Source organism: Polyergus mexicanus, unplaced genomic scaffold (genome assembly GCF_030449975.1).
Source record: "Polyergus mexicanus isolate NDT 795.1 unplaced genomic scaffold, iyPolMexi1.0 SCAF_22, whole genome shotgun sequence".
In the NCBI taxonomy this organism is placed as follows: Eukaryota; Metazoa; Arthropoda; class Insecta; order Hymenoptera; family Formicidae; genus Polyergus; species Polyergus mexicanus.
The window spans coordinates 4,951,126-4,964,722 of NW_027223342.1; the positions used below are offsets into that span (position 1 = coordinate 4,951,126).

Consider the following 13,597-nt stretch of genomic DNA (forward strand, 5'->3'; position numbering starts at 1 on the left):
ATAGCTACCCCTTGCAATAGAATTTCCGGCGAAAGAACAACGAGATAACAAGAACTTTTAACGAAATGTTTAATAAACTCAGCTGTATTAATACTGATAATAATTTTCTAACGGACAAGTAATAAACACAGCTGCATCAACGTTGACAAAAATAATTATAAGGAAGTAAGACCCTTTTCTAATCAGATCATGTGCGCGAGGTTCCCCCGGAAAGGCTAATGTTTAAAGAACTTTTGAACTAATATCGAACTCACCAACCGACGATCAGCACGGGTAAAAATACGAAAATAGGAGATACCCCCTGCCGAATGAGGACACTGGCACGATTCTAATCCGTTAAAATCTTGAAGAATCCCTACTTTTGCATAATTTCAATTCATTAAAGTTTTGAAAGATTCCACTCTTAAAATTAGAAGACGCCTTCAAAAAAGGGTTATATAAAAGAAAGAACTCGTAAGACTGGAGCATTCATAGATTCGGCATTCTTAGATTTAGAGATTCATTGATAGATTCATTCGTTCATTCAGTCATTTCTGTCGACCTCAATCAGTGCCGGGCAATTAGTCTCGTGTGCGCGTATTAAAAGAAAAAATTCAAAGAGTGACCAGTTCAACATCAGTGTCCTCATCTTGGCGTCGTCTCCAGGGCAATCCGGCACCCGCACAGCATTACGTCTTAGCGAAGGACGACAAGTTTACTCAACCTACCAATTAAGGGCCAGCGACGAAAGTAGGTCTCTAATAATTCAGTTTAATTATATTTTTATTCCCGCAATAAATAACGTTGTCATCACCCATAGTGAGAACCAGATCGGGAAAAACTTACAAAATTCCAACCCGCTACCGCAAGGGTCCGTTCCGCGAGTCAGAAGACGCGAACTTCCGTAAATTTTAAATCAACCGTAGCCAACAGTAGTAATAGTAATTACACAATCACCACACACACAGAAACAGTCATTGACTTCCCCCCTAGTTACTCCCCAATATATCCTTCAGAACCATCTTCTCCTGAACTGCCGCTTTCCCCCCGATCATTCTCCTCGTTGTCAACGATCATCCTTGAAAATTCCCCCCCTCCTCCTCCTTTAGAATTAGACGAGTTCGAGAAGGCAGTGCAGGATTTCTGCAACGAACTCCCTAATTTGTAGGACGAATTCTGCTATCAATCTCCACTCCCTCTCCTTTCTTTCCCTCCTGAATCCGACGAATTCGAGAGAGCACTGGAAGAGTTCTGTCATGAACTCCCAGATCTCGATGACGAATCCTCATACCAATCCTAGAATTATGAAATCAACCTTCTAATATTCCTACTTACTCTCACTCACACAAATTGTTTTATTTTTTTTTTCTAACAGATATTTTGTAATAACCAGTCAGAAATTCAATATTAATAATAGAATCTTGCCTCATTATTCTGACTGATGTCTTCCGTACGATTGTAAGAACCGCAAACAACCAAACACACACACACACCCATACGCATATTAAAATAACTATTGTTCTCATCATTTGATATAATGTATACCAAAGTAGTTTAATTTATTATGAATAAATTTATATTCTAATTTAAATCCAATCTTTATTAACCCCTCTCATTCTCCAGTCAAAAGATCGCACCTGGTCTCATCCCGCGTAATAGAGTGTTGTGCCTCCGGAGAGGCACGGTAGTTGGGATCGTTTGCCGGAAGGAATTTAGGAATTCGGGCTCCGCACGAGAACTTCACTATCTTTATTTGATTAGAAATGACACCTTTGCATTTAAATAAATATATTAATATCTATTTTATTCGTGACTTGGCTTGATTACAATGTTCCCGTACTTTCGCTCGCGTCGCGATATCTTGAAGTGCGCGTGTCTAGAGTCGAGTTTCAGTCTCGAGACTCGCCTCTCGCTTCTTCGTGTATATTTCTGCCGACTGCGTGGCTATTCAATATTATAATAGTTATTGACACTCGTGGTTGTTAGAGATATTGCTCGCGTAAAGGAATATAGATTGCCCGTTTGGTAGTTATTGTGACTACCCGCGTAATATTATTTAATGATCAAGATTGTCCGCGTAATATTAATGGTAAAGACTGCCCGCCGTTCGTTAGCGGTGGGTCTTTTTAATAATTCCCCTTGGCTTCCCGGGAGGGGGTCGTTTAGCGACAAGGCTGTGTGTCATGTCACTTGATTTTGGCAATATCCGGATGCAAGCTAAGAAGTTCTAAGTAGGACTTCTTTGCTTGCACTTTCGCAATTTCTTTATTCCTTTTTATTTTGCTTTTAAGTAGGACTTCTACGTTGCATTTTCGCAATATCCTTCTTCCGCTTGCCCTGATTTCCGCGTTTTCGCAATGAAATGATTGCACAGTCGCTCGGGCTTCGCGCGTGGCTCGCGTTGTCAGCGCTTTGTTCGGTCAACGCTCGTAACGTGATCTGTATTTGCATTACACGTTGAGCAATCATATAAAATAATATGTATTTAGAATAATATATTTAATAATTCGTGTATAGCCTGTTCGGGCTATAACATCCTTCCCCCGTAAGAAAAAGAAAAACGGAGGTGTAAAAGTGACGTTTTTCGCAAAACAAAATTTTTTCTTATTCTAATATACAATATTTTTCCCGTATATAATATGAATATAATTGTTTCTTATTCTAAAATCGTGTACTTAAACTACGTTTTAGTATGGATCTTGGGAATCCGTATGATATACGTGGTTCGTTTTCTTCGTATATCCTGACTGACGGTCGTTTCGTATATTTTTTTTTATTTTTTATAATTATATAAATTATTAGTATTATTATAATTACTGTGGTTATTCCGCGTGTCACCATAGGATATACGAATTGTTTTTGTGTGAAGAATTTGTCGTTATTGTCTTGCAAATTGTTGTTTACCTCTTTTAATTTATTTTTTAATTCTGTTAATTCTAAATGCTGTACGATATTCTGTTGTTTCGTGTCTAGTATGTCTGTATTGTCTCGTATAAATGTAATATTAATTTCCGGTAAATACGTTTCTATTTCGCTACCTTGTATGACTTCTTTTGGTTGGATCGTCATTTCTGTTGTTATTAATTTACATTTATTTTGAAGGGTAATTTGCCCTGTTCCTTTAATTACTTTTCTAATCTCATTATAATTTTCGCATTGAATTATTATTGATTGTTCGCGTACAGTTGAATATAGCCAAGTAAGTGGCTGTTGCAACGGTATCCATATCGTTTCTGTCGCAATTACATGTTTACTTTTGCGAGCCTCGTTCTGGTTTTGTGGTTGCAAGTACATTTGTATTTCGCACGGCGCGTTTGAATTAATACGGTGTATTGGTTATGTTTTCTCGGACATGTATCTGGAATTTATTTGGATACACTTTTTTAAATCGTCCTCCGTTATTATGATATACGTTAATCCTTCTCTATTAACTACGATTATTTCGTGGTTTATTTCCGCGTGCGTAAATATATTTGTATGATCGTAAGTAGGTAATGGGGTTACCTATATTATATCGTATACTGGTTGTGAGATTAGTGGGAATCGCAATACAGTAAATATGATTGATCCTTCATGGTATGCAGTTATTTTATTATATTATTCTATTGCTAACCATTCATCGTTTCGGATTTCGAAAGGAAAATATAAGCCGTAATTGGATAGCTGCTTCTTTTAACTGTGTTATAATCGCTAATAGGTGTTAGTACGGGGTGTATCGTACCCTTGCGTACATACGTAAGATATTCTATTACATCTTCCGCATCTCGAATTAAATCTGTTATCATCGCGATGATTACCGTAAAATGTTCGGTTATTTCTTCGCGAGTACTGTATTCTCGAACATAATGGTTTAATAGTTTACCGTTATGATCTAGTATATTTTCTAGTTTATCTAGATATATTATAGTACTATTTAAAATTTTTATTTGATTTTCCGCGACATGTTGAATGGTTTGCTGATTATTTTGTAGGAGATTTAATTGTTCATTTATTAACTCTCTATCATTCGCATCCATTGTACCGAACAATGTTTTCGCTATTGTGCCTATTCCGTCGACGAGACCTCTACGTCCGTTCGTCCGTGTCTTATATAGCGTATTTATTAGAGTCATCAATTTTGTTAACTGTTTCGACTCGTTTTTTACGATTTCTTTTAAATTGTCGCAAGTACGTTTATGGTGAAATTTCGATTTTATTTGTTCGCACATCTTGTTGGTTTGTTGGATGTATTGATTTATTTGCCATGCTTTGTCGTTTGGCGTTGTTATATCTAATTTAATAACTAATTTCCACGTTTTTGTGGCTTGTTGCAATTGTCCGATTTTCTCGAAATATATGCCGGAGTTGTGTAGGAATTCTTGGATTTGGTAAGGTGAATCCGTTTCATGTTGCCCCGTGCGACTCTCGGCCTGTCGGCTGTTCTAGCTGACGAGTATCCTGTAATTTTATATTAAATGTTTCATATAACCGTCTTATCAGCTCTTATTTTATGAGTTTAAGCTTTCTTCTTGCTAGCTTTTAGCGACGTGTGGTTTTTCATTCAGTCGCGTTTTATTGAGTATCCGACTAACATGGTTTGCGTGAATTTAGTCGATCGTTCGCGTTATCTGTCTTCTTTGGAGGGCGAGGTTGACGATACTGGTGATGATGTGATGTTGGTTATTGTGCCTCAAACTGATATAAATATGGTGGACGATGGGGTCGACGATGCCTTTTGGGTTCTTCGTTATGAACCTCCTGATGGGTTCATCCCATTAATGCGACCATTTTGGTTGGGCCTGCCTCTACCCCCTCGAAATTCTCGGCGTCTTTTTATGGAGCAGATCCGTACACTCGGTATCTCCGAAGGGCGAGGTCGGACTACGCTCGAGTAGATGCGTCGCACTTTGGATCGGATGCGGTTAATTGGTCGTTCCAGTAACGAATAAGTAAGTTCTTATTTTAATTTTCTATAAATTGTTTTAATTTATTTGTATGCATGCGCACCGCTTTTCTTCCTTTCCTAATTGTATAATTCACGTCCGAATTTTTCTCGATTATTACGTAAGGTCCGGTCCATAGGGATTCAAGTTTCTTGGATCGTCTGCGTTGGAGCGTCTCGTCGTGTACTAATACCTTGTCCCCGATTTTAAATTTTATTTCTCTAGTACTTTTGTCGTACTGTTTTTTGGCTTTAATTTTTTCTTCTTTAATATGCTCTTTTGCGAACTGACTCGTTGCCCTTAATCTTTCTTGCAATTCTTGCGCGTAATCGTCGTAATCGTATGTCGGTTTAGGCGGTCTCGTCAGTGACGTAGGTAGATCCGCTTGGTGTCCGTACACTAATTCGAAGGGTGTATATCCCGTAGCTGTATGTGGCGTCGTATTATACGTAAACATTGCGAACGGTATCCATTCGTCTCAGTCTGTCTGGTCTTCGTTTATGTAGTGTCTTAAATATTCCGCTAATGTTCGATGCGATCGTTCTAACGCGCCATTACTTTCCGAATGATAGGCAGTTGTCTGTATTTTATTTATTTTTAGTAATTTACATGTATTTTTAAATATTTTGCTGAGGAAATTTGTGCTTTGATCCGTTAAAATTTTTTTTTCGGTATTCCGTGTTCAAGTACAATTTTTGTAATAAATTCCTTGCTGACCGTGTTCGCTTCTTGGTTTGGAATCGGTATCGCTTTGCTGAATTTCGTTAAATTGTCTTGGAATGTTAAGAGATATTTATTTCCGTTTGTTGTAACTGTTAACGGTCCTACAATATCTAACGCGCATTTTTCGAAAGGTTTAGTAGGCGTATCCGTGATTATTAACGGTACTTTATTTTTTTACGATAATTTATTTTTCTGGCACAATTCGCATTTTGCGATGTATTTTTCTACATATTTCGTATTCCTGGCCAATTATAATTTAGGCGGATTCTTTTTATCGTGCGTTCAACTCCTTGATGTCCTCCTGTGGATGCATCATGATATTCATATAATATCTGTTTCTTATCTTCCTCTGTGTATATTTTTTCTTCGTCGGAGTTTGTTTCTTCTTCTATTGCGAGGATCTCTCGTTCTTCCTCTTCTGTTTCATGCGCTTCTCTTGTTACATTGCGGCTCAGTGCATCGGCATTCGCGTTCGCTCGTCCGGCCTTATGAATGATTTCATAACCATATTCTTCGAGTTTTAATCTCCATCGGATTAATCTTGATCCAGGATCATTCACATTAAATAACTAAATTAATGGTTTGTGGTCGGTTTCGATTTTAAATTTCGTACCGTATACGTATGACCTAAAATGTTTTACAGCCCATACAATTGCCAGTAATTCCTTCTCTGTTCTATTGTAATTCTGCTCCGCTCGCGATAAAACTCTGCTGGCGTAAGCAATTGGTCGGTCATTACCTACTTTTCCTTGTGACAATACTGCTCCGATTGCATAGTCGAAAGCATCGGTGGTCACTATAAATTCTTGATTGAAATCTGGATACGTTAGCACTGGCGCAATCATTAATTTTTTTTTTAATATTTCAAAAGCATTTTGCTGTTTCATTGTCCACTCGAATTTTTCCGTTTTCTTTGTTAATTTCGTTAGTGGCTTGGCTATTTTTGAAAAATCTTTTATGAATTTTCTGTAGTATCCGGCTAGTCCTATGAAAGATTGTATATCTTTTACTTTCTTTGGCGTCGGAAATTCTTTTATGGCGGTTAGCTTTGACGGAGATATTCCATTCTCCGAAATAATGTGACCTAGATAAATTACTTCTTTGCGCAAAAACTCGCATTTATCTGGTTGCAATTTTAGATTATTTTCTCGGAGTCTCTGTAGTACTTCCTTGAGTCTTCTATTGTGGTCCTCTAGGCTCGATCCGTATATGACGATGTCGTCTAAATAAACTAGACATTTAAGTCCTTGCATTCCTGTTAGAATTGAATTCATCAATCTCTGGAATGTTGCTGGCGCATTTTTCAATCCAAACGGCCTTCTATTAAATTCATAGTGTTCATAGGGCGTTGAAAAAGCTATCTTTTGTTTATCTTGCTCAGCCATTGGTATCTGGTGATATCCTGACGCTAAGTCTAGTGTAGTAAAATATTTAGCGTTTCCTAGCTGGTCCAGTATATCGGTGATATTGTGCAGTGGAAATGAATCGCCTATTGTTAAATCGTTTAGCTTCCGAAAATCTACTACTACTCGGAGCTTAGGTTTTCCGGATGCGTCGGCCTTTTTTGGTACCACCAATAAGGGTGCATTCCATTGACTCGCGCTTGTTCGAATTATGTTATTTTTTAGCATTTCTTGCACTTGTTTATTTACTTCCGTCTTGTGCTTTTCGGGAAGGCGATACGGTCTCGTGTTCACCGGCGAGGTGTCGGCGCGCGTGTTTATCTCGTGCTCTACCGTTGCGGTGCACGTCAGTGGTTCTCCGTCCAACTGAAATATATCGTAATATTCTTCGCATATCCGTAGGAGTGCCTGTTTTTCTTCCGTATTTAAATGTTGCGTGCGTAGTAGTTGTCATATTTGTCCGTGTCTCGAGTTAGTATACTTAAGTTAGTATACTTAAAATTTTTTCTTGTTTCCACCGTATGTATTTTAGATTCGATCTCGCGTTCTATGTCTTCGAGGGTGACGTTTGGCGTCTGTATCTCGACTTCCGTATCGGTTGTATTTTTAATACTAACGGGACACGTGTAATTTTTAGGTTCTACTAAGCAGTTTCCAAGGTAGATTCCTGGAGCTGTTTCCTCGGCTTGTACTATTCCTATTCGATTTTTATTTATTGTCGCTTTTATGATGGTCTCGTTGCGCGGTTTTAGAATCGTTTTGTTAAGCGAATGGAATTTTAGTACGGCGTTTCCTATTTTTAATTGATTTTAATTATAATCGCAGGACACCGAATGTTGTCGAAGGAAATCAATTCCTAGTATTCCTTCATATTCGATCGGAATGTCGTCCTTTACCACGTAAAATGCATGTTTTACCTTATGGTTTTCTATCTTGATTGTGGCGTACATTTTTCCGATGGTGTGTATTTTATGTCCGGTTATGCCTGTGAGCGCGATTTTATCTTCGTGTATCAATGCGTAGTCCTTTAAATGTTTCAATTTTATTAGTGAGATGGTCGATCCTGAATCGTACAACATCTGTATTTTTTCGTTTTTCGCTTGTCGCATTGGTAATATTATTAGCAATAAGTTCGTCTTTTTCTTTGCGCGTGGCATATCTTTAATATGCGTAACGCGATACTCAGATGCAAGTCGCGGTTGTCTCTTTCTCGCTTCCTCGCTGCTCGTCTTCGCTGCTGCTACTTGCGCTATCGGCGTTTCTTTTTTGTTGTGGCGATTTCTTTCGATCGCGTATATTTTCGTCGCGCATTTTTTGCTGATTTCCGACTTTTAGTTTATTTGTATTATTTTTTGGTTTCCCTTTTAGACTCCAGCATTCGTCACGGCTGTGTCCTGTCTTTTTGCAAAGTGCGCAGTATTTATTTATCGTGTTTATCCGCGAGGATTTTTCCGGTTTCGGGAGCGCGTATCGGTTACTTCGACAGTCGCGTCCGTAATGTCCGTTTTTTCCACATATATTGCGGGTTCGAACCTCGATTATTTCGCGAGTAACCTGGTTCAGTTTTATTTTTATTAACAAAACTACTTGTTTTCGCCATTCCCGGTCTAAGTTTTTCTTCGGCGCTAGCGCCCGTCATCGCTTCTTGGAGCGTTGTGTATCGCTGCACGCGTACAAGTACTTGTAATTCGTCGTGTAATCCGATTTGGAAATTTATTAACGCCTGCTCTTGGATCGTTTGTTGAATCGTGCGTTTTGAGGTTGCGGAATGCTCCTTTCCTTCGATCATCGAATCATATAATTTCATCACTAGTAAATCAACGCGCTGTCCGAAAGCGTGCGCAATTTCTTTCGGCTTTTGTTTTAGTGAATTGAATTCGATCTGTAAGTGGGTAGTACTTTGTTTAGACTGGTAACAAGTCCCGAGTTGTTGTTTTAATTCGGCGAACGTCTGAATATTTCGTGTCTCGAAATCCTGCATGGCTTTTCCTTTCAGTTTTGTAAATAATATTGCTCGGATTAATGATTCTTCATCCGCGGGATGTGTGTTTTGAACAGCGTACGTGCATGCATTTAAAAATTCTAATAACTTATGTCGCGATGTTCCGCCAAATTCGGGAATCATTGCTCTTGCTTCTTTTAACGGTAAGTAATTCGGAGCGGTGCTTCGTCGACTTCTGATGTTGCGTGCGGTTCGTCCGTATGTTAAACGCGTCGTTACCGTCTTCTGAGCGGTTATATCCGTGACGTGGTAACTCCATAATTGCGTCTTCTACTCGCGTTACTCGCCTGTTCAATGATCTTACTTCCGTGCGTATTTCATTTAATATTTCGAGTAGGTGCGCGTCGCCTCTTCCTTCGCGGTTTCTCTCGTGGGGCGGTGTGTGATCAGCCTCCACTATATTTCGGTCCATTTGGTGAATGGATCGTCGCATTCTTTCTATTTCCTCGTCTACCGCGCTTTGTGGCGGGTTCGCTGGAGTGTTTTCTTGCGGATTTCGCGATTCGGCCATATTATTTTCTTGTTGGCTATAAATTTCTTCCGGATTGAATAGATCGCTCTCGTAGGAAGTTAATGAAAATTCGCGCCGTAGGGATACTCTACTTGGAGTTCTACTAATATATGGTCGCGTACGTCTAGTCTTGCGTTGAGTGTCGTCTGTGGGGTCAGTCGTATTACGCGGGAGTAGGCTTTCGTCAAAATTGTTAAACGAAAATTCGCGTTCTGTGACGACGTTATCCGGTAACTCGGTCTCGTTTTCGCTCTAGTATTGTTTTTCTAAGTTTTTTCGCGTTTTATCAAAATTTTCTCGCGGTGTTAAACTTACGCTTATCGCTCGTCGGGCTGGTTCGCTTAGTAAGCACGATCGGTTCGCTATCGGTTGGTATATTAGAACCTTCCGACATTTACGCTATTATATTTATTAAATTCTTCGGACTTACAATAGTATAACGGCTCGCATGATCGCTCGCTGTGTCAGTAGATTGCTGACGCTGCAGTCCTTCGCTCGGCGGCTGATACGGCTGACGATGCTCGTCGTACGGCGGTTGTTGTCCGGCGTCGGTGTGTTGTCTGTAGAGTTATCGTAGGTCGCGATGCTTGGCGGCTCACGTTTCTGCTACAGCTGTTGTGGCGATGCTCGTTCTGTTATCCGTGCGGTGTCTTCCGTTGATTGTGGTTTCCGTCAGCTTACGTTTTACGTGTGCTGGCGGGCCTGTCGTGTTTACACTCTGGGTGCTTTGCAGGTCTTGGGGAAGGCTTAGCTACTGCTTCCATCCGTCAACTTCAATTAAATTGATTGTTAGCGTGCCCGCTTTTTAACACAACCGTGTCTTTTGCAGATCTTGCGTGAGTTCTGGCGATGCCCCGGCAGATCCCACCGCTGCCACCAAATAATGTTGTGCCTCCGGAGAGGCACGGTAGTTGGGATCGTTTGCCGGAAGGAATTTAGGAATTCGGGCTCCGCCCGAGAACTTCACTGTCTTTATTTGATTAGAAATGACATCTTTGCATTTAAATAAATATATTAATATCTATTTTATTCGTGACTTGGCTTGATTACAATGTTCCCACACTTTCGCTCGCGTCGTGTATCGCGATAACGGATATCTTGAAGTGCGCGTGTCTAGAGTCGAGTTTTAGTCTCGAGACGCCTCTCGCTTCTTCGTGTATATTTCTGCCGACTGCGTGGCTATTCAATATTATAATAGTTATTGATGCTTTGACACTCGCGGTTGTTAGAGATATTGCTCGCGTAAAGGAATAAAGATTGCCCGTTTGGTAGTTATTGTGACTACCCGCATAATATTAATTAATGATCAAGATTGTCCGCGTAATATTAATGGTAAAGACTGCCCGCCGTTCGTTAGCGGTGGGCCTTTTTATTAACTCCCCTTGGCTTCCCGGGAGGGAGTTGTTTAGCGACAAGGCTGTGTGTCGTATCGCTTGATTTTGGCAATATCCGGATGCAAGCTAAGAAGTTCTAAGTAGGACTTCTTTGCTTGCACTTTCGCAATTTCTTTATTCCTTTTTATTTCGCTTTTAAGTAGGACTTCTACGTTGCATTTTCGCAATGTCCTTCTTCCGTTTGCCCTGATTTCCGCGTTTTCGCAATGAAATGATCGCTCGGGCTTCGCGCGTGGCTCGCGTTGTCAGCGCTTTGTTCGGTCAACGCTCGTAACGTGATCTATATTCGCGTTACATGTTGATCAATCATATAAAATAATATGTATTTAGAATAATATTTTTAATAATTCGTGTATAGCCTGTTCGGGCTATAACAAGAGATTAAATTCTTTTACCAAAAAGGGACCGCCGAGCGAACTTCTGAAAAACAGAGTAATAGGGACCCTAACAGTCGTTTACCTGATTTTCGGACTGTCAACTTCGTTTGACCCGAACGGGATAACTTCGGGATCATAAAGATAGTGGTTGCGCCCTTCCACTGACTCATCCTTCCTCGAGTCTGGACGTAACATACTGTTCTAAAATTTTGGGGGCTCGTCCGGGATTGTAATGTGCGATCTTTTAAACTGGAATGAGTAAAGGAACAAGAGGTACAGCTGATAAAGACAAAATAGAACGAAATTTTCAACTTGCTCAGGAAACATACAATCGAACAAAATCTAATACATCATAAACACAATATACTTCTACTCCTAAAAAATCTACTACTACTGGTATTAATTTTTCGTTAGACGGAATGATAATTGAAAAAGATTTCGAAAAAAGTTTAGCGAAACTAACTTCGCCGATTCTTGCGATAAGACTGTTACACCTGAATTCGATAAATCTGAAAGAAAGGAAGGCTCGAGCAGTACCAGCGGCAACATGATTCAAAATAATCCTTTCGCTACTTTGAAATACGCAGTCGAAGCCGTCCCTTATTTTGACGGTCAAAACATTCCTTTAAATTATTTTATTGAAGGATGTGAAGAAGCGAAATCCATGTTGCCTAGTGAGGCCAAACCACAGTTTACTAAAATAATAAGAACTAGGATAATAGGTGAAGTTCGCCGAACTATACAAAACCAAGATTTTAATAGCGTCTCCAAATTAACTAAATTCTTAAAGCAAATTTATGGACCACCAAAAAATGGTTATCAATTACAAGGGGAATTAGGGTGTATATATCAAAAGGAGGATGAAGATGTAATTACATATGCAAATAGAGTAAAAATTCTCGGGAAACATAGAAGCATATAGAAGTTCGGGAAACGTGTTATCTGACCAAAATATTAAAGCGTCATTGGAAAAAGACATGTGCAAGTGTTTCATTAGAGGGCTAAAATCAGAAATTGAGCAACGAGTTGCGAGAGACTTATTAGATGTACAAGAAACTGCAACCGATGCTTTAAGGATAGAGAGAGAGCTCCGAGAAATGACAGATTTATGACAAGGAACAGATAGCGTTTCAGGTAGACAGAGACCTAACAACCTAAGGAAATCTGTCAAATCTGTTATAAGGAAGGGCACGTGGGTAACAACTGTAGGAAATATTTACAAACGTCTCAGCAAGTTAACAACCAAATTGATTTAAGAACCGCGATTCTAGTTTGTCAAATTTGTACAAAACATGGGCATGGAGCAGAAAAATGCCGCTTCCGCGATCCACAACTTCGCCGACTAGTAAACGTAGTTCAAGGAAGAATAATAACTTGTCAATTATGCTTAAAATCTGGTCATGATGCAAAATCCTGCCGACAGAATAATACAACAAATAACAACAAAATCTCAATAATTTGCCAATGGTGCGAAAGACCCGGACATTCTGCAAACAATTGTTGGAAGAAACAAAATGAGCAATGTTATACGGAAAATAAGATTCGTGTAACTTGTCAAATCTGCAACAATTTCGGGTACATTGCTAAAGATTGCCGATCGAAACTAAACCAGCATACGGGATCCAGGAATTCCTTATTCTGCCGTTATTACAAGGAACAAGGTCATCTTCTCAAAAATTGTCAACTACGCCATGCCAGTAATTTTCGGAAAAAGGAAAATAATCAGGGAAACTACAACGGCCTCTCGACGTCGGGTGCACAACAGGGGTCCGAACGAGAGCCGCACCCGCCCAAAACTCAGGTAGCCAAGTAGACAAGGATAGAACTACCATAAGGCCCGTGACTGTAAACCTCGACAAACATAGTCGCGTGCCTACGTTCAAATCAACATCGATAATTTAACTACTAGTATAACTTTTATGCTAGACACGGGTTCTGGACTAAATATAATTAAAGAAAATCTGGTTCCCGAAAAAATAAATATTAATTACACTAATATCCTTAAGTTGAACAGTATAAATAATTATCCTGTGTACACCTTAGGTGAAATTACATTAACTCTTTTTGAAATACCGGTTATATTCCATATTGTATCTAACGATTTTCCAATTTCACAATCCGGTATATTAGGAAACGGTTTCTTTAAACAAACTTCATCGAAAATAGATTACGCACAGGGGCACTTGGATATCTCCGGAATCAACATACCTTTCTTATCGCCTGAAGCCATTATTATAGCTTCGCGATCCGAATCATTATTTTATGTAAGAATAGAAAATCCAGAAA

At 39.4% G+C, this 13,597-nt stretch overlaps 1 pseudogene; it reads left to right on the plus strand.

Moving 5' to 3' along the window:
* Positions 1-11,858: 11,858 nt before the first annotated feature.
* On the plus strand, positions 11,859-13,124 carry LOC138942308 (uncharacterized; annotated as a pseudogene).
* The last annotated feature ends 473 nt before the right edge of the window (positions 13,125-13,597 follow it).